The 20710-nt window shown below is 39.5% G+C and overlaps 1 protein-coding gene across 1 annotated transcript in view; it reads right to left on the bottom strand.

The window, feature by feature from the left end:
• Positions 1 to 20710, bottom strand: part of MYO3B (myosin IIIB) — a 382767-nt gene continuing 362057 nt past the window's right edge. The window contains exon 35 of the mRNA XM_063429713.1: positions 1 to 977. The gene's annotated coding sequence lies outside the window, so the exon portion shown is untranslated. The remainder of the gene's footprint in view (positions 978 to 20710) is intronic.

Below are 20710 nucleotides of genomic sequence, written 5' to 3'. Positions count from 1 at the left end.
CTGGTGTAGGAATGAGTACAAAACAATAGGGAGGGCCAGCACTCTAGTATAAATTTGGATGCAAATCTCCATAGCTTCCTTCAAATTACCTCACATGCAGTAGAAAACAATAAGGAGCCACAACACCAAAATAAATGTCAAAGAGATTTATTCCACCAGTGTAGAAATGGCAAAGCTTGACAAAGATCCTGAAGTCGGGTAGAAACGTTGCCAGTTCGAGACTGGTGGAATAAATCTTTTTGACATTTATTTTGACGTTGCAGCTCTTTATTGTTTTTCTTTTGCTGTAGGGATGAGACAGGTTGAAGCAGCAGATGCATGCTGTGTAGGATAATGAATGGTACTTTGGCTGAATAGGACTTTCACACTGTGAAATTTCAAGGTAAAAAGGTGAAAGGTGGGGATAAACCAAGCTTTTTCTTGAATAATTTTGTGACTCTTAAGTTGTGTTTCTTTCCCAGAAGAAGAGAAACCTATTGTCTGACTTTCCACGGGGCCAAGGTGTCAGTCCGCTCTTAATCACCACAGTTTAAGGAGCATGTGAGTGACACATTTCATCTTTGCGTTCAATATGGCCTGAGTCAACTGCAATAGTGGGCAAACTTACTTAAAACAAGACTACACTATAACACTGTAGTAGTTGACCAAGTCCCATTGGCTCCACCTGCACTGATGATCTTGAAGTTTAATTAGCCAACACAAATATAAAGAACAAACTGGAATATTAACTCGCTCAGTAAAAAAAAAAAAAAACATCTTTTTGTTTACTATCGAATTTAAAATAACAAAACAAATATGCAAAAAAAATTGTATTCATGTAAAGGCAAATGCAGTGTCTTAACAAGAAGACAATATATCTTCTGAATTAAAGGATTTGAACATGTGAAGGTTTTTCTTTATTTGTAAGAGTAATACATTATGCATAGAGTGTGCTTGTATATCCATTGATTTCTTTTCCGTTCTTGAATAACATAAATCTGTAATGGATAAAAAAAAATATTAAAATACAGGTGTCAATGGATTGGTGAAATATAATGTGATATAACACATTTTTTGGCCAATATTTTTTCCTCTATAAAATCCAATATTTATTTATTTTGCATAATTTCACTTTAACATATTTCTTTTCACTTAACATTTTTGCAGGGCAACAGGTTAACGATATTTTATTATTGCATCCAGTAAAAATGTTTACTATTCTTTTTTTTTTTTTTTTTTCTATTGACCACTAAACATTATGCATTTTTCGGCTGATTCTTTCAGATAATCAAAAATGCTGAACATTCATACAGTATTATTAAAATAAAATATTACACATAAAAAGCTGAATTCACGTAAATAATATTAAGCTATTTATTAGGAAGCAATAAAGACAAACAAACATAAATAAACAAACACTAATATAGAAGAATTCAAACTGATTTTGACTTGATAGATTATTAAGGAGTGGTAACATTACATTTCAATATATCTCTTCCACCATGTAGGACATTTTCACACAAAAAAAAATTATGAATTTTATTTTTTTAAATCAGTTTCTTGCCAGTAAAGATTGTTGCTTCAATGATGTATTGTTGTTTCCTGACATGTCCCCTTTGGCACATCTGTGCTGCACCATATTTGCTATTCGGAAAAAAAGATGCTTCAGGCAGCTCTGGATGTGAATTGTGCTAACGTAACACGGTTTGTGAAGGACATCTGTGAATGTCTTTGGCGATCTACAACAAAGTGTTAGTTAGACTGGTCACTCTGTACAGCTTTGAAGTACGGTGTAAGTAGAAAGAGCTTATTGTTCTTAAGACTCAATATGGAAAAGATCAAACTTTGCCCTCTGTAATTTAGGGAGATTTTGTTCTTGTAATTTGATATCTCTCGTTTACATTTGATGTAAGCTATTTGAGATGTTAGGAAAGGGTGAGGTGCAAAAGCTTTTGCCCAAAGGCAGGTATATATGCAAAGGAGATAACTACTCGCATAAATGCTTGGATCTGTGTGTGGCAAACTCTAAATGGCCTTTAAATGTATTCTACTAGACTTACTGCTGTTAGAAAAAAGACTAAACATTTGGAGAAAAGTTTTTCTATGCATATAAGTTTGTTTAATATGTATTCAATAGGTGTATCTATCATCTTACAGGTGATATAGAACTGATTCAAAGCAAGTCAAATAATTCTACAACATTAGAATACACATGGATACATTAGGATAAGAGGTTGCTTTGTAACAGAGCATAAAACGAGAGAATGAAAGAATACAGAAACAGATGTAGGTTCAAGAGAGGTTCTAGAGCAGGAATAGGCAACCTTTTAGCAGCACTGTGCCAATATAGGATTGTTATGTCCCGTAGCGTGACGGTTCTATTTTTTTAAATTGAGGTGTGTATGTTGCCGTATTCTGCTTGTGTTATTTATACTGTAATTGCTTTGTATCTTTGTATTTGTGCATATATGAGCTATTATATTGTATATGTTCAGGAGTAGTTTGTGGTATCGTGTATGATACCTAGGAATGTGGGCTGTGTATGGGGCTGTGTATGGGGGCTACTTGTGGAATTGTGTGTGTGGATGGATTTGTCACATTGTGTATTTGGTAGTGTGTGTATGTGAGGGGCTGTTTGGGGTATTGTATGTGAGAGGCTGCATGTGGGGTTGTGTGCATGTATGTGGATTGTTAGCGAGTTACGTTTGTTGTGTTTGTGTGTGGGCTGTTCGTATTATTTGTGTGAGGGGAGGGTTATTCTGCAGCTCTGTGTATATCTAGCAGTGTGAGTGGCTTCCTTGGGTTCCAGTGGGGACCAGGATGGCCAGGTACAGGTCAAGGACAGGAGCTGCAACAGCCGCTGCGGGCTGCTCTACTCCAGTGTGGATTCCCATTCATAAGTGCTGAGAGGAAGTGATCTACGATCACTTTCTCTACGTGCTACAATGCATATATGGAGGATTGTTCTTCACCACCTTTTCGTATTAGCAGATATCTGAAGTTTCACTGAGACTCCTGATAGGACAGAGCCTGCTTGGCTCTAACAGCTTTGAGTGCCGTACAAATACACCTTGAGTGCCATGCATGGCACTTGTGCCATAGGTTGCCTACCCCTGTTCTAGAGGCTTGAGGCTTGGTGAATTGAATGGTGGAGCACTCAGTTGTAGGATAGGGTGGTATGGTTTTTGACCACTACAAATTTTGCAACACACTTCACTGAGAAGATTTTCGCGATCATGGATGAGATCTCTAATCTCCCTCATATTCTTACCAATACTTCCCTCAACCTCACTAACTCCACTATTTTTTGCTCACTCACATCCGCTACACAAGATGAGGTTTCTGCTCTAAACCACCAACCCCAACACTTGTTTCCTCGATCCTATTCCTTTATATCTCACTTGCGCTCTGTCACCTTCTGTTGCTCTGACCCTTGCTAAAATATTTCATCTCTTCCTCTCCTCTGGCATATTTCCTTCATCTTTTAAGCATGCAACTACCAACCCATCCACCTGCCACCCTATCTCTCTCTTACTGTTTGCAACCAAAATCCTTGAGAGAGTTGCGTTCTCTAGATTGACTGACTTCCTTGAATCCAACTCTCTGCTTGATCCACTTCAGCCTGGATTCCTTGCTCATCACTCTGTTGAAATAACCCTGACCAAGTATCCAATGATTTAATTGCTACTAAATCTAGTGAGCACTATTCTGTCCTAATTCTTATTGACCTTTCTGCTACTTTTGACACTGTTGATCATAAACAGCTTCTTCTCATCCTCCGTAATCTCGGACTATGAGATTCATCTCTTTCCTGGTTCTCCTTCTACCTCTCCCAGCACCAAATAATTGGCTCTTCCTCTTCTCTGCAACCTCTCTCTGTTGGTGTTCCCCAAGGTTCTGTCCTACCTTGGGGAGCACTACTGTTCTTGATCTATACTACCTCTATTGGTAAACCCATCAGCTCCTTTGGCTTCCAATATCACTTCTATGCATATGAAATGCAAATCTCTTGTTCTATCTTGTGTCACTGTACACCACTCCTTCTAGACTGTAAGCATGTTTGACAAGGCCCTCAAGACCCTCTGTTCCTGTGCATCCAATTTGTCTTGTTGCAAATACTTGTCTATTAGTCCACCTACTGAAGAGTGCTGTAGAATGTGTTGGTGCTTTATAAATAATAACACATGCCAGAATTTTAGGATTTTTTTGCTGCCATTTTGGTCACATTATTGTTGTGTTAAAAACAGCTTTTCAACCTTTCTAACATACTTTGTAACTTTGTATACTATGTGCCTTTTTTTTTTTTTTTTAATAAAATGCAGTCCATTCTGGATAAAGGGAATCCTAGCAACTAACCAGATATCCGAATGTCAGCCTCTGACAGGTAAATTACTCCTTACCTATGTGTACCTATAAACTCAATTTAGAGTGGTATCAGGAAGCAGTGAGTAGCAAGGACTCTTAAGAGTAACTTAGGTTTCAGCAACAGTTAATTGAACTATAACACCATTCATAGAGCCTTGAGTTACTAAATATGTTGCTCATGTGCACTGAAACTGTTTGACACCTTTCACTGGGAACATTGTGAATTTTGTACGAAGTGGTCTATTTTCTATTGACCAGAGAAAGGGTGGTCGACTTTCAGTTTTTCATCTGCTGTTCATCTACATAATAAGTGAATATCCATACGACAATTCAGTAAAGCACAAGATGATGATTTTCCTCAATGACAGATACCATAGTCCCACATCGAAAAATGTAGAGTCACAATTTTCTAATATTTACCAATATTTTACCAATCCTGAGATGTTATGGTGGCAAATTGACTGTTAAATGTGGTAGAAACCTCACTCTGTACATTTAGACCAAGTAAATAAGTCTATTTTTATAAGGCCTATGTTTCCTATCAAACCTTTAACATCTTCTTCTAAGTTATATTTTGATATGAAACCTCAAATGTATCCTTCCAATGTCAGATTAACAGATGACCGCACTATTTCGAAAAGTGTGGCCAAAATCAAAGGCTAATGTGAAAGATCACATATGGCCCCTCAAAGATACTCCTCGAAGCTTATTAAAATTTAAGTAGCAAATGCAAACAATCTCTTTTGCCACTGAATGGACTTTATATCTTACTGAAATGGGATATGCACTGTACACATTTATGATTAGTTGTGAAAACATGTGGATGTGATTACAGGCCAGTAAGGCTACGAGTATAGCAAACAGGCACTCAACCATGCTAAAAGAAATAACTACAATCATGAAAAGCTTTAAAACATAATGCACAAGTGACGATTTGCAGTTCAAACACCAGATAGTAAAAAAAAGATTAAATGAATACATATTTGATTGCTCGGCTAAATTTCCTGAAGCTATGAAAACAAACTACTAAGCAGAACATCCGACACATAAATATGATTTTAATAGGGGGCACTAACAGAATTTCATGATAGGTAGTAAAATCCTGGATGCTATTTAAATGTACAGAGTATAGAACAATCATGCTGTGCTTTTATTTCCCCAAAAGAAAGTTATTTATAAAAATGTAAAATGATGAATGAAGCTCCTATTCTACAACAGACGATTGGCAGAAATGCCACACAGAAACTTGTAAGACTAGTCACTTAAGCCATGTCATTCTCTCGGTTTGTCTGTGTTTCTATTTTTCTGGCTATTTATCTTCATATAGTGCATATACAAGTCACTCGTGGTATGCCACTGGTTAGTGACCTAAGACAGGTGTGAGATGGAGGTGGCATGTTTTAAAGCAATGTTCTTGAGCTGGTGTTTAAATGTCATCCACAAACTGTTAGCAGATACAGTTATGATTTGAAGTGCAGCGGAAAAAAATTGTGTTAATCACAAAACCAGACATTTTAAACTTTGCCCTCCAGATGTTGCTGAACTAAAACTCCTGCAATTCTCTGTCCAGCTAGTCCATTTGAAGAATTCTGTTAGTTATAGCGCATCAACATCTGGGGGTTGGCGAGAGTATGAGATCCCTGGACTAGCCTCTGCTGAATCCCTACTCCAGTAAATGCTGCAATAGCATGTAAGAAAAGATAAACAGTGAGAAAAGTGACACTTCTACTTTAAGAAGTCTAACAAAATCGTATTTTTCAAATCATGTTAATGCTGAAAATTAGTGCATGTGAATAATATCACATGTAATAAAACATGTCAAATTATCACACATTTCATAATATATGTTTAGGTAATCGCAAGTTTATTAACCAAGGTTCAATTTCAAAATGCACGACAAAATAGCCAAACGGAAACTATAACTAGGGGAAATTTACTTGGAATTACAAACAATTTACACTTTAATTAATAACCTTTTAGTGCATTTTCACTAAACTTTGATTTGTAGAAAGTGAAAATCAGAATGGCAAAATTCATAGTCACGTTTTACTTAGTTGGGAATTTTCTTTTCAGAATTAGCTATTTTTGCATTCATTTCGTAATTTATAATTTACATTTTAAGGTGAACCTGTTATTGATTTTTTTTATTTTTTTTACTATGTATATTCCTGTTTCTTGTTCTGTGTAGTGTCCAAATTTATTCCACCCACCTTCTAAGTGTATTATTCATCTTTCCATCATACTTACCTTCTGATCAATGGATCTAACGACACTATTAGTCCACATTTGTGGGCACCAACCTCCACTCTGTCGCTGCTGTTCTTTGGTAAGATTCGGATCACTTTCCAATGCACAACTGAATTATTGTACCAGCAACAGGCATCTGTTGCCAGGTCTTGAGAGGGATACCAGGGGAAAATATAGCATTAGCACCAATCATTGTGTTAGTAGGGAAAAGGTTGCCTACGTGATGCAGAGTATAGATCACTTCCTCCTTTCATACCGGACTCCCATGTGGAGTCCCGACTCACTGCCCCAGGAGGTAGTGATATGACTTCAGCAGTAGGACTTTAATGTGCAAGTGGTGCTAGCATTCGTGCTGATGAGCACTGAGCTGAGCAAGAGAACGGACGTTAGGCATAATCTATTACAAACATTCTGGCATAGAGTCTATGCCGATAGTCTGACAGGAGGGGGAGCTCAATTTTCATAGCGGTTTTATGCAAAAATCTATGCATTGGCTAATAATTTCGATAGCACAATATATAGATAGAATAAAGAGAGGAATCACATTATATAAAGTATAAAGTACCATGACAGGTACAAATTTTTATTGCTACAATTCAGTTTGGCGAATAACCCCGCAGGTATTTGCTTACTTACTTTATTATAAATTAAAATTATTTTGCTGATTTAAACAGTATCTGTCGGTTTGTCTATTGTGTTGAATATACTATATTGTTTTAAAGAAATGTTTTCTCTCTTGCCGAAATAGTTTGGAAACATTAACATGATTAGTGATACCCTACTAGAACAATCTCATAACAGGTGCCATCATTTTTACTTCCTAGTATGAAATAAAGTCTGAAAAGTGGATTTATCCATTGTACAGATTGGGCATTGCTGGTGAGGATTAAAGAATACACCTAGCTGAAACTTTACTAGGCCTCTCAGCTGTCCCTAATCCAATGGGGCAATAATACTTTTGCATTCCCGTCCCTCTGTCCTGTGTGTGGCTTTTGGGGACACCAGAGAACTATCCCTAGAATTAGAAAACACATCAAAAACAGAATATTCAAGGATATAATCTTTCAATGTAGGGTAATAACTGCTTGATCCAAGGATAAATCTGACTGCCATTCTGGGGTCAACAAGGAATTTTTTGCCTAGCTTGTTGCAAAATTGGAAGTGTTTCAAACTGTTTTTTTTTTTGCCTTCTTTTGGATCAACAGTAAAAAACATATGTGAGGAAGGCTGAACTTTTCAGCTATGTAACTATGTAACTATGTAATTAGATATGCTCATGCTAAGGGCTCTAGAGCCATGCAGAGAATGCTGTGACAGTGCTCTGTGCATCGTCAGCCCTCCATGGGGCCAACCAATGTGATAGGCAGTCAGCCTGGCATGAATTAACACCCGCTGATATGCCCCTTTTTCAGGCAGGGTTCCCTTTTCTGGGCTGCTCCATCCATCCGAATCCTGCTTTACATATGTCCCCATGTTGGGAGGCAATGGCATGCTTTACCCAAATAGAAATGAAGTGTCAATGTGAGTTCGTAATAAATTGCTCCATACTCATTTCTTCATCAAACTTTATGAGCAAATTTAAGTTTATGCAATGCCAAGAAACACAAAGAATCTACTGATATAAAATTATGAAACGTGCACTCTAATAAATGCTTCTGGGATGTATTTAGTCAACTCCAGTACTATTATACACAATATAATAATGTATACAATAAGTGACACAGGAAAGTCTCTGTTATGGTTAAATTGAACGTTTTGACCTTTCAGAAAAGCTTCTTCTGCTAACTTTCTTTATAATCCACTAAACCCTGAATTCTTACGAAATTGCAAAGGGATTTCAAAATTTAAGGCAAAGTGGTAAAATAATTCTAGATAATTTGTTTTTTAACATCCAAATTTTGTGGTTGATACATGACAACGCACAATTTAATACATAGCCCTGTTAGTGCAATGGCATCCCAGGTGCGATTTCTGTACGTTTAGTGTAACAAATAAGACCAGTAATAACATAGAACTGGTTTCCATGGTGATGATTGCTCCAGTAGATGTGGCTACTATCCATTTATGTTGAATTTGCTCAATTATTTCAATATCCCATTTATTGAAACAACTACCCTTGCTGCCATGAACAAAATGCCATTTGTACAGCAGGTAGACATACACAGAAAGGTTTGTATTTAACAAGAAACCTTATAACAATTCTGCCAAGTGCTACATTTATAGTACATCCCAGGACCAATGGAATCTTTCTGCTACCAGCTCCTAATGGCGATAATAGTAGCTCCAGAATAGCTCGAGTTTGGCCTTGACTAATTTTAATATAGAATAGAATGGGTAAAAATGTAATGTATCTCTCCTGGAAGTATATAGTCCAATGCATTCAATTATGCAGTACGGATGAGGTTATTGAAAATGACTGCAAAGTGATAATGTAAAAACGGGTTCTGGATTATTAAAAGAAAAATTAGGATGTATAGTAAAATAATAGCACGATCAATGTAAAAAATAATTTACTTACTAAATTCAGAAGCAGTTTTATAACATTGACAAGCAAGTAAACCCATTTGAGACTCTGATGATTTCTTGTAACTATTATCTACTGTCTTACCCCAGGCTAGCAATCCTCTGTTCACCTCTGCTGGCTGTTTCCTTCCTGTAATCCCAAAAACTACGCCTCCAGCCCTTAGGCTTCTCAAAGGAACTTTCATCTTTCCTCATTTGACTAACTGTGATTGACAGACTTCCTTAAAATTCATGTCAGCTCCTCCCAATTTGCCCAACCTTTCACAAAAAGAGAATCTCTTAATAATAAAGGTTACAGATTGCATTTAATTAGCTGTAGACTTTTCTTTAAACTGCGTGTAATTACTTAAGCTAAGAAAACAAGCAGTGTTGAATTCAACTCTCTCCCACCATCCTTGACTGCTTCTCAACATCTATTCATCTCAATGGTTTTAGAACCAAGATCTAGGCTTTGTCTAAGCGTCATGTCCCAAATGTAAACACCAACATTCTCCCCACATGGAAATGTGGAATGCTGTAGACAACGTGCAACGTTGCAGTAATTCAGGCATTCAATTGGTTATCAATGTTTGATTGTTCTAGTTCTTCAGTAGACAGCCTCATCTCAACTCTTGACATCTGCCATTTTTTTTTTAATTCTTTCTTTTTTATTCGGGTTCATATAGTACCAGCCATTACAAAAGGCAAGTGACCAAAGACCAAAAACATATTGGATTAACAACTTATGCCTGAAATATTGTTACAAAGTAAAGGTGAGGTAGACGGACCAGTACAGATCTTCTAGCCTACCGTTGGCAATAGAAGGGTTTTTGGGGAAAAATAAAAACTAATTAAAACCAACCAAAAAAGAAAACAAGACATGCCTTTTAAAAGTAGCAAGCATCTTCTTGTTCAGAATTTATTAATACAAACCAAACTAACTGTAATAGTATAATATACATATAAAACTGTCTGCATTGTACTACAATGAAATTGTGCAGAGTCCTTGAGATCTAGAGCATTGGTAAATTCAATTTATTCTTTCCAAACATCAATGTAAAAAGTCCAATTCCATTAGATCCCGTGATTGACAGTTTATTCAATAAACCAGTTTAGTCCTTGTATCCCAAGTTACTGAAAGCAAAACAATGTCTGATACGTCATTTGCCGCAATGGAGTTAAAAAAAACGTGGGAACTAAAAAACAAGCTAATTACTGAACTACAAAATTATAACAGAATTGCAAATCTGAGGCTAATATAGACAAACTGAAACAATTGATTTTTTTATGAATCGGATATTGTACTTCATTTTGGTATTTAAAGGGTTACTCCAAGCATCATGATCATTTTGGTGATTTGAAGTGGTGATGGTGCGTGGCGTTTAACTGTCAATCACTGCACATGCAGAGATACTTAATGTTGCTACTAGAAGTGTAATTCCACCTCCAGCAGCCTCATTTACATATCATTAGCTAGTCCGGAGCATTGTCATTTATGTGCATGTTCTAAGGTTTTTCATTGGCTGAGAGCAATGAGTGACATGATCTGCATCCAGTTCAGATTAAGCCACCATTGTGGGACCCCCAGTAAATGGCCTGTAAGAAGGGAGAACTTTGCTAAATGTTTTGCCCTATTACTTGGAATGGCACCAAGGTACTACTGTCTTCTTGACCACTACAGCGTGTTGAAGTGATTACGATGCTTGGAGTAACCCTTTAAGATTTAATTCACAAAAACTAAATATTTAGTTAGCAAATATTGTGAGAATATTGTATCCAACTCTAGTTTGTTTGGTGAAGAAATAGGTTAATTTAATAGCTTAAATTGCTAAGTAAAATAATCATAATAGAAGCTCAGAGCTAATCACCTCAGCTCTACCTATGTAGCAAACAATTATTAGGGCTTCTACATTGAGTTATGTAACTTTACTGAAAGCTATTAATAAAACATACATTTCAAAATGGTAACAAATAATAAAACACCACCTTGAGCATCAGATTTGATAGTCTGTTTCCCCACGCATGAGTTTGGATAATATTTTACTTGAAGAGGATGATGCTGAATAAGAAGAACTGAAAAAGAACGGGGTTACTAGTTTATCTGCACAACCTGATACGAACTCCTGTAGTTCCACAACTCTTTGTTGTGCATGTACATGTCCTCAGACTCTACCCTACTTCATTTCTAAGAGAGCCCTGCACGACTCACTTCTAACTGTAATAGATGTACAAATCAAACAATACACAGTAGGCACTGGCTTCCAAAATAGAAAGAAACAAATCACAATGTAAAATAGGTTAATCATAATTTAAGACTTAATAAAACATATTCATTTTGTCAGTTCTGCATCTGACTATACCCCACCTTCTCCTTATTCTGATTATTGTCCAAATATGTATAAGTGATGGATGCTGAAAGCTTGATTTGCTTTATAAACAGGTGAATCCTTTTCGTAAAAAGAACATTTAATGCCCCAGGTATGCCCCACTTGATGATACCATCATATGATTGTTAATTTATCCTTAACATTTAGCATTTTGACAAACTGCATTGTTAGGACAGATTTATAGTTATTATTTTTTTTTTACGGTACTTTTTTTTTTTTTACATATCCACTTTGGCTTTTAACCTAAACCCCTCTACATTTCCTACTGCTACCTCCTAAAGAGTTTATTAAAGGGCTGGAAAAAAGGCAGCTGGTTCTTCCATCTGCTGAAAATATTTAAGGGCCAAATGAATTAGGTTATATCTTTGGCCATGCCAAGACTTGAAATACCCCCCTCCTATCGGAGCCTGCGGAGGCCTAATCTGAATTTCACGCTCTGATTTCGCCAGGCGTTTTCTTACTACTGCCAGAGTCTGAGCTTCTTACGCGAGCCTTTCATAGTTGCTGATTACTTATTTTTTTTCCTGTAACAAAAGATGTGTTTTTTTTCCTTTCTACCAAGCTCATTTGTAATCAACAGAATCCTGCTTAGGACCTACTACATACCTTTAGGGAGTGAAAGCAAGGCTTTCCTATCTTATTTTTAAATCAGAACAGAGATATGAAAATACGTATGGTTCATTGTTTTTATATATACCGTATACTTTCCCCCCCCCCACCATTTACTGTAAATGCTTGTAGAAGAAATGTAAATGTATGAACAAAGCCTTGAAACACATTGCAGGTGCAATGGGGTTAAAACAAAAGACATACAAAGTCTAATGGTATGTCTGGTCATTAACAATTCTTTGATGTTCATTCCTCGGGATGTCTTTTATCTTTTTCCCCTTCTTTCAGCTTTTTTTTTTTTTCCTTAAGATCCACTGAGCCTGAATATTTTTTTTTTTTGCTTTCCCTTTAAAAGGAACAGGCAAACAGCTTATGCAAAGTTGGAGATTGCTATTTTCAAGGTAATTGCTGGAGTCACCGGCAATTCTAAGGTCCATACTCTATGCTAATTAACTAAAGTGCAAAAAGAATTAATACGATTTCAAATGTATTTTTTTTTTTAATTTTGAAGGATTTTACATTAATTTGACTGCTACCTTCTTAATTCTCTAAGACCCCAATCAACCAAAAAACACTGCACTGACGTTGACCCTATACATTCCAGGAGACTCTCATTCATCTACTTTGTTGCTAATACTACTTTCACCAACTGCTGATTGGTGAGGTGTCATATAAATAGTCTTGTAATGATCTAGCACCATTTTTACGCATCCCAAGATAACGTGATTCTTTCATCAGTTCTATGCGCCGTCACAGAGAACTTTTAAAAGATCAGGAGGCAATTTTGAAAATATTGCTGACTGCAAACAGTGATGTGTGGTTGGCACTGCAAACACATATCCTTTTAAAACGTCTAAATGAAAATGTTGCGATAAAAATGTTAACATTCGAGCATGTTGTAATGACACACGTTAGTAAGAGGGCAGTGTCATTACCAGGGCCATGCTCCCTTATTGGAAGCAGTCAAACCAACTTAGAACAGATTGACTTTTTACCTGGGGTCCGCTAGATGCCACTCCCCACCTCCACTACTAACAAAGGAGAGTCAGAAGTTCTCTGTCTGAGCTCAGTCCTGTAGCGTAGTAGCTAGGAGCGTTAGCTGATCGCAGAGCTAATGGAAGATCCTGCTTAGGAGCTTCTAGCTTGCTGTCGTTAGTAGTGGAGGCATTAGAAGCACGTAGCCGTGTCAGATAGGCTTTAAAATGGTTTGACTATGTACAATGGAGGGGAGGATAAAAGGGCACAGCGAGCTGTAGTGGTTATGGTGGTTGGAGTGTTCCTATAAGCATGCTTAAACATAATCTGCGAAAGTAGCAGTTATTCTGGGTATAAAATAGCATATTTTTTTGTATTTTGTTGTTGTTATTTTAACCCATTACGGGAAGCCTGAACACAAACACTATCTCGATACACACATTTTCTAATACTAACAAATTTTTTCACACTAATTTACACATACTCATGTGAAACTCTGCACTGACTGAGGTTAACCCCTGTGTCACTGAGGTGTCATTAGCCAGGCCGGAACAAGACCTCATGTCAATTTTGTGCATTTTTATGCACATACGCTCATTAATTGGCCAAGAGCGATCAGTTGACGCTCTTAGCCATTAAATAAGGATGGCCATTAAATATGGATAAGATCGGCATCTACAGAGGCTACTTCCTGGTTTGTTCCGCTCAGTGGAGCTAAACTCAATAGGCAGCAATTGCCCAGAGCACCTGACTTACAAAGACTTCTCGTTGAGTTGTATTGGGAATTCTGTTATTGGACAGCCACAGAAAGCCTGGGCGGGGTTAGAATGGGAGGGCTTGCAAAGGCAGCTGACAAGAGAACTGCAGGTTTTTAGATATACCCACAATATAAAAAGTGCATAATTGAATTAAATTAAAAGTTTTCATTTGGGGTATATCTACTAAATAGTGAGTTTTATTTATTTTGCATTTGGGTAGTGGAGTGTCCCTTTGAAGGAAGATGCTTGATGATTATTTGTGAAAGCACAGTACGTGACACACTGGATGGAATAGAGGTTATGGGAAAATAGCAATATTCTAAATAATGTATGCATACATATTGTGTTTATACATCCCAATTTGTCGATTAAAATCACAGGATATTATTCCCAAAATGTCAAGATGACAGGAAAATTAATTGCAGCTGATCTGAATTTGTTCTTTCATATGTTGTTTCATTAGTTCATTTGGGGCCTTTATCCTTGTGCCCTTTGCTTTAACGAGTGCTATATGAAGTGCCACAGTGATACCATCTATTGCAAAAGAAACGTATAAAGCGTATAATCACTGAATTGTGTGTATTGTATACTTGTAAGAGATACCCCTATTGGCCACATGAGGCAATGCAGGAAAATATTTTACTCGGCTGTTCATATAAATGTAGGCCTGAATTAAATTTTCTTTTGGCCCCTTTTGCCTGCCCACTTTTTAAGGTACATCAGTCCATTTAGTTTCTGAAGCAAGCGTGTGTTATTCAGCACTTAGACGGCTCCATTAGGTGGTATGCAATCAGCTATCTAGTGATCACATTTAGCTTAAATCCAATTTTCGGCTGTCTTTGCTTTCATTTTTATCTCCTTCTGACAACAGTACATCAAAAGTAGCACATTAATAATCGATGTGGAAAGAAGTCTTTAAAAAGTCTCATCTAAATTTCGCTTAAATGGAGCCCATCACATTGATTAACAATATGCAGTACAGTATATAACTTAGACAGAGGAGCCATATTAAACCGTAAATTGAGTTCCTCCCTCTCGATGACAATCCTAATTTAACTCAGAAATATATGGATGCAGTGTTTAATAAGTGTGTCATTGCATTTCCACAACCCCGAGTCCGCAAAATTACTTTTTTAGTGTTCTTTTTGTATCAGTTATTGATATAGATGATTATGAAAGTCTAACGTAAAAATGTGATTTATACAAGCAACATATCTAAGTCTAGATGTTAAAAAATAACTTTATTAATTCGGAATATTTTTTGATGTTTTTTTTGTACCTTACAAAAGTTATTTATTTTTCTCTGATGATGATATGAGCGAGACACTTCATGATAACTAAATTAAAGTTTATACGCATGAGCAAGAAATGGCGATAGTTTAAATATATGAAAGATCGACCAATTTATGTATTTTTTCAAACTATTTCCAAAATATGGGTTGTTTGGAAATTATTATTTAGCAAATGCTGGATTGTATAAAGTAACAAGCTTTACCTCATGGTTGGACTATCAGAATGTTGTTGGTTCTATAAGCACTTACAGGGCCGCCATCAGGGGGTGACAACCATGACGGTGGTCACGGGCCCGGCGGCCCGGGCCCCATGTGTAGCGGTGGAACTGTCGCTGGTGCACCTGCACAGGGGCCCGTACACTGATAGGGCCCATCGGGTGGCTCAAGCATTTAGGGCATCTCGATGGCCCTATATCTTCAGGGGCCCTGTCAGCGCTGCAGCCTGTAATGGTGCTGACCAGGGCCCTTTAAAAATGCAAGCTGCACCGCAAGTACTACTGGGAGTAAGTGACGGCTGGTCACTTCCTCCCAGCTCACTCCGTGCAGGAGGAAGGAGGCAGAGTGGATACCGCGGGGAGGGGAGAGGCAGCCGACTCCCATCAGCCCCAGCCACCCTTCTGCAACGAAAAGGTAAGAAAAAGGAGGGTGGCTGAAAAATGATGTGTGTGTGTGCAGGGCCGGTGCAAGGAGTTTTGCTGCCCTTGGCAAACAAAAATTTGCCCCCCCATCTCAATGCCCCACCCATATGATCTGCCATATGAGCCAACGCCAGTGCTGCACACGGTGTCTTTTATCTAAAAAGGCAGTGTGTTTACATTAAAAAGCCCGCAGGGACAGGCTATAGACACCAGAACCACTACATCAAGCTGTAGATGGCTCTGGTGACTATAGTGTCACTTTAATGTGAGGTAAATTAGAGATTAGTGCCACTAATACTATACTGGATTGTCTACTTACCACCAGATGAGGACATAGTTACATAGTTACATAGTTACATAGCTGAAAAGAGACTTGCGTCCATCAAGTTCAGCCTTCCTCACATTTGTTTTTTGCTATTGATCCAAAAGAAGGCAAACAACCCAGTTTGAAGCACTTCCAATTTTGCAACAAGCTAGGAAAAAAAAATCCTTCTTGACCCCAGAATGGCAGTCAGATTTATCCTTGGATCAAGCAGTTATTACCCTACATTGAAAGATTATATCCTTGAATATTCTGTTTTTGCAAGTATGCATCTAGTAGCTGTTTGAACATCTGTATAGACTCTGATAAAACCACTTCTTCAGGCAGAGAATTCCACATCCTTATTGTTCTTACAGTAAAAAAACCTTTCCTTTGCCTTAGACGAAATCTTCTTTCTTCTAGTCTAAACGCATGACCTCGTGTCCTATGTAAAGTCCGGTTTGTGAATAGATTTCCACACAATGGTTTGTATTGGCCTCGAATATATTTGTATAATGTTATCATATACCCTCCCAGGCGAAGTTTTTCTAAACTAAATAGGTTTAAATTTGTTAACATTTCTTCATAGCTGATATGTTCCATTCCTTTTATTAATTTTGTAGCCCACCTCTGCACTTTTTCTAGTGCCATAATATCCTTCTTTAGAACAGGTGCCCAAAATTGCACAGTATATTCAATGTGTCTTACCAGTGATTTATAAAGAGGCAAAATTATATTCTCGTCCCGAGAATGAATGCCCTTTTTCATGCATGACAATACCCTACTGGCCTTGGCCACTGCTGATTGACATTGCACATTGTTGCATAGTTTGTTGTCTATAACAATTCCCAAGTCCTTTTCGTGTGTTGTTATCCCTAATTCGCTTACATTAAGGGTATACGTTGCTTGTGTATTCTTTACGCCGAAGTGCATAACTTTGCATTTTTCAACATTAAATTTCATCTGCCATTTGAGTGCCCAGTCCTCCAGTCTATCTAAATCCCTCTGCAGCAAAGTAATATCTTGCTCACATTGTAATATTTTACAAAGTTTTGTGTCATCTGCAAACACTGAAACATGACTTTCAATGCTGTCTTCAAGATCATTTATAAACATGTTAAATAGAAGGGGTCCCAGAACAGACCCCTGAGGGACACCACTTGTCACCTCTGTCCAGCTTGAAAATTTACCATTAATGACAATTCTTTGTACTCTGTTTTTAAGCCAATGTTCTACCCAAGAACAAGCATTTTCATCTAGACTGATTTCCTTGAGTTTGAACACTAATCTTCTGTGTGGAACTGTATCAAATGCCTTGGCAAAGTCCAAATAGATCACATCCACTGCAACACCCTGATCTCTACTTCTACTTACTTCTTCGTAGAATGCAATCAAGTTAGTTTGACACGACCTGTGCTTCATAAAACCGTGCTGATTTTTGCTGATAACCATGTTCTTCTCAAGGAATTCTTGAATATAATCTCTTAATAATCTTTCAAATATTTTACCAGCCACAGAAGTTAAGCTCACAGGTCTATAATTTCCAGGCAAGGATTTTGAACAAAAGGATGATGATGGGCTCAGGCTGCAGTCTGGCTCCACTGGTCTGGTGTAAAAACAGGCTCTCTGGAGGCAGTGCTCACAAAAACAACGAACAGGAAGCAGCTCCACTTTTTGGGGCCCCTTACACATATGACGGTCTGGGCCTCCAGGGCCTGACCATGAGTATGCCTACAAGGCCTGCCCATTAGCCTGATGCCTACAAGGCCCACCCATGAGTTCGCTCACAGGGAGTGGAGTGTATGTGTGTAGGGGATGTGCTATGTGTTATTGTAGAGGATGTAATGTGTGTGTGTTATTATGGAATATAATGTAAAGGGATACCAGTATGTGTAAGGGATGTAGTGGGTGTGTACAGGGGCGGACTGACAACTCACAGGGCCCTTGGGCAATGGGAGACCAAGGGCCCCCTTCTGGTGCAAAGTTTTTTTGGCTACTGCTACTAATCTCCCCATTCTTTGTGTGGCTCTCCCACAGGTATTATAGGCATGCTGCCAAGCACCCATAATGGCTGTGTGAGAACCACGCAGTCATGACTCCCACCCGCAAGGCCTCCAAGCAGGGTTTTGCTTTTAAGAGGTTAATCCAACCAAAAACAGTATTACCCAGTATTAAAAGGAGTAACCCTGACTGGCATGCCTCGACCCCCTCATCCCCACTAAAATAAAGACATAAAGCCAATCTAATTATACACTTTCTCTGTGTTTGCTGGTGACATCACAGGCAGCGTCCCCCACATTTGTTTTCAATCATACAAGTGCATGTAAGTAGCCTCCAAACATGTGTTTGTAGGCTACTTGTGAGGTTCAGTGTGTGGGATGCTGCTTGTGTTGTTGTGTTCCTGTATGTCAACTTGTTGTGTTAGAATTGTTTGTCTTCTTTTACCTATTGTACTGAGCTGCAGAATATGTTGGTGCTATATAAATGGTTGTAATAATTGTGTGTGTGTGTGTGTGTGTGTGTGTGTGTGTGTGTGTGTGTGTGTGTAAGGAGGCTGTATGCAGTATTGCAATGGTGGAGATGCTGCTTGTGGGATTGTGTGCATACAGTGAAGCTCCTGGTAGGATTGCATGTGTGGATGGGTCTGTTTGCAGTGTAGTATGTGGGTGGAGACGGCTGGTTGTGTTGTGTGTGTGGTAGGGGCTGTTGTATGTGTGTGGGATAGGCTGTAGTCAGTGTGTGGGGGATACGGGGACTGTAGTTTGTGTTTGTATGGATAATAGAGGCTCTACTGTGTGGGGCATATAAAGGCTGCAGTTTGTGTGTGTGGATAGTGGCTGCAGTGTGTGGGATATGGGCTGTAGTAGGTGCAGGGGGGCGTAGGGACTGTAGTAGGTGCATGGGGGTATAGTGGCAGAGGTGGGTGCTGGGGGAGAAGGGAACTGAGGTGGGTGGGAGGGGGTGGGTGATGAGGGAGATGCGGGCTGAGGTAGGTGCTGGGAGAGATGGGTGGGGGGGAGCCATGGAGCAGGGGGCGCCATGTGGCCGCACAGCTCGCACATGGCCGGGAGACAGGAGTGCAAGGGGAGCTAGAGCACGTACCCAGGTGGAGGATTAATTATTCTCCACCCGGGACTATGAAAGAAAATAGGATGGCAGCGGGGCCTGGGCTTACTGATCATCAGGGGCGGGGTAAGTGGAGGTGTAGCTAACAGCTCCCAGAAGCTCTTGGTGACTGCTGCACAGGAAGAGGGAAGCAGGAAGGAGTCCCTTCTTACCCAAAAACTAGGCTACAGCTTCACTGCCTCCACTCCCCCCTTCCAGCCATAATGAAAGAGGTAAGTGTGTGTGTGTGTGTGACTGTGTGTGTGTGACTGTGTGTGTGTGTGACTGTCTGCCTTTAACTGAGTGTGTGTGACTTTCTGTATGTGACTGTGTGTGTGACTGTCTGCCTGTAACTGTGTTTGTCTCCGTGACTGTCTGCCTGTAACTGAGCATGTGTGACTGTCTGCCTGTAACTGAGCATGTGTGACTGTCTGCCTGTAACTGAGTATGTGTGACTGTCTGCCTTTTACTAAGCATGTGTGACTGTCTGCCTGTAACTGAGCATGTGTGACTGTCTGCCTGTAACTGAGCACGTGTGACTGTCTGCCTGTAACTGAGAAGTAGCTGTCTTCTGAGCTCTGGCCAATCAGCGCATTGCTGTGGATTACCAAAAGCTCAGACACTGTAAATGCCTGAGTTAGCGAGACAGTTACTCATAGTCTGCAGCTGGTGAAGGGGCAGACCAGATTCCCAGCACACTGGAACACCGAAGATCTGCATTCCCCACTCACTGCAAGGTAACAACAACAACCACTTTCCCTTAGTGGTCTCTCCTCCCCCCCAGTGTCCCTTAGTGGTCTCTCCTCCCCCCCAGTGTTCCTTAGTGGTCTCTCCTCCACCCCCCCCCCAGTGTCTCTTAGTGATCTCTCCCCCCCAGTGTTCCTTAGTGGTCTCTCCTCCACCCCTCCTCCCCCAGTGTCCCTTAGTGATCTCTCCCCTCCAGTGTTCCTTAGTGGTCTCTCCTCCCACCCCCCAGTATCCCTTAGTGATCTCTCCCCTACCCAACAGTTTCCCTTGGTGCCATCTCCCACCCCTTCCCTGTTGCGCCTCCTACCTCTGTGTAGCGTGGCCGAGCGGTGTAGACCGCGGTACAGGAGCTTCTGTTTCCTGTACCCAGCTGGACTGACAGGAAGTGCTCACTGAGAGAGCACTTTCTTTCAGTCAGGCCGGGTACAAGAAGCTCCTGTACCGCGGTCCGCGCCGCCCTGCCACTACACTGAGAGACTGGCAGGAGGGAGCGCTGTGCGCTTTCCTCCTGCCGGGTCACTCGAAACTTGCGCCCCCCCGGACCAGTGCGCCCTAGGCGACTGCCTTTGTCGCCTATAGGACACGCTGGCCCTGTGTGTGTGTGTCAGTATGTATGTATGTTTGTATGTCAGTATGTATGTATGTTTATATGTCAGTATGTACCCAAGACTACTGATGAGCTAAAGACTGCCATTCAGTAAGAAATCACTGCAATACCAAAAGAAAAGATCTAGCAACCATTGAGAATCTTTAGAGCACTTCTACATGACTGTGTGTCGAAATGACGGGAATCATATAGACATTA

This window comes from Pelobates fuscus, chromosome 8 (assembly GCF_036172605.1).
Source record: "Pelobates fuscus isolate aPelFus1 chromosome 8, aPelFus1.pri, whole genome shotgun sequence".
NCBI classification, from domain to species: Eukaryota; Metazoa; Chordata; class Amphibia; order Anura; family Pelobatidae; genus Pelobates; species Pelobates fuscus.
This window is presented reverse-complemented; position numbering and strand designations above follow the sequence as displayed.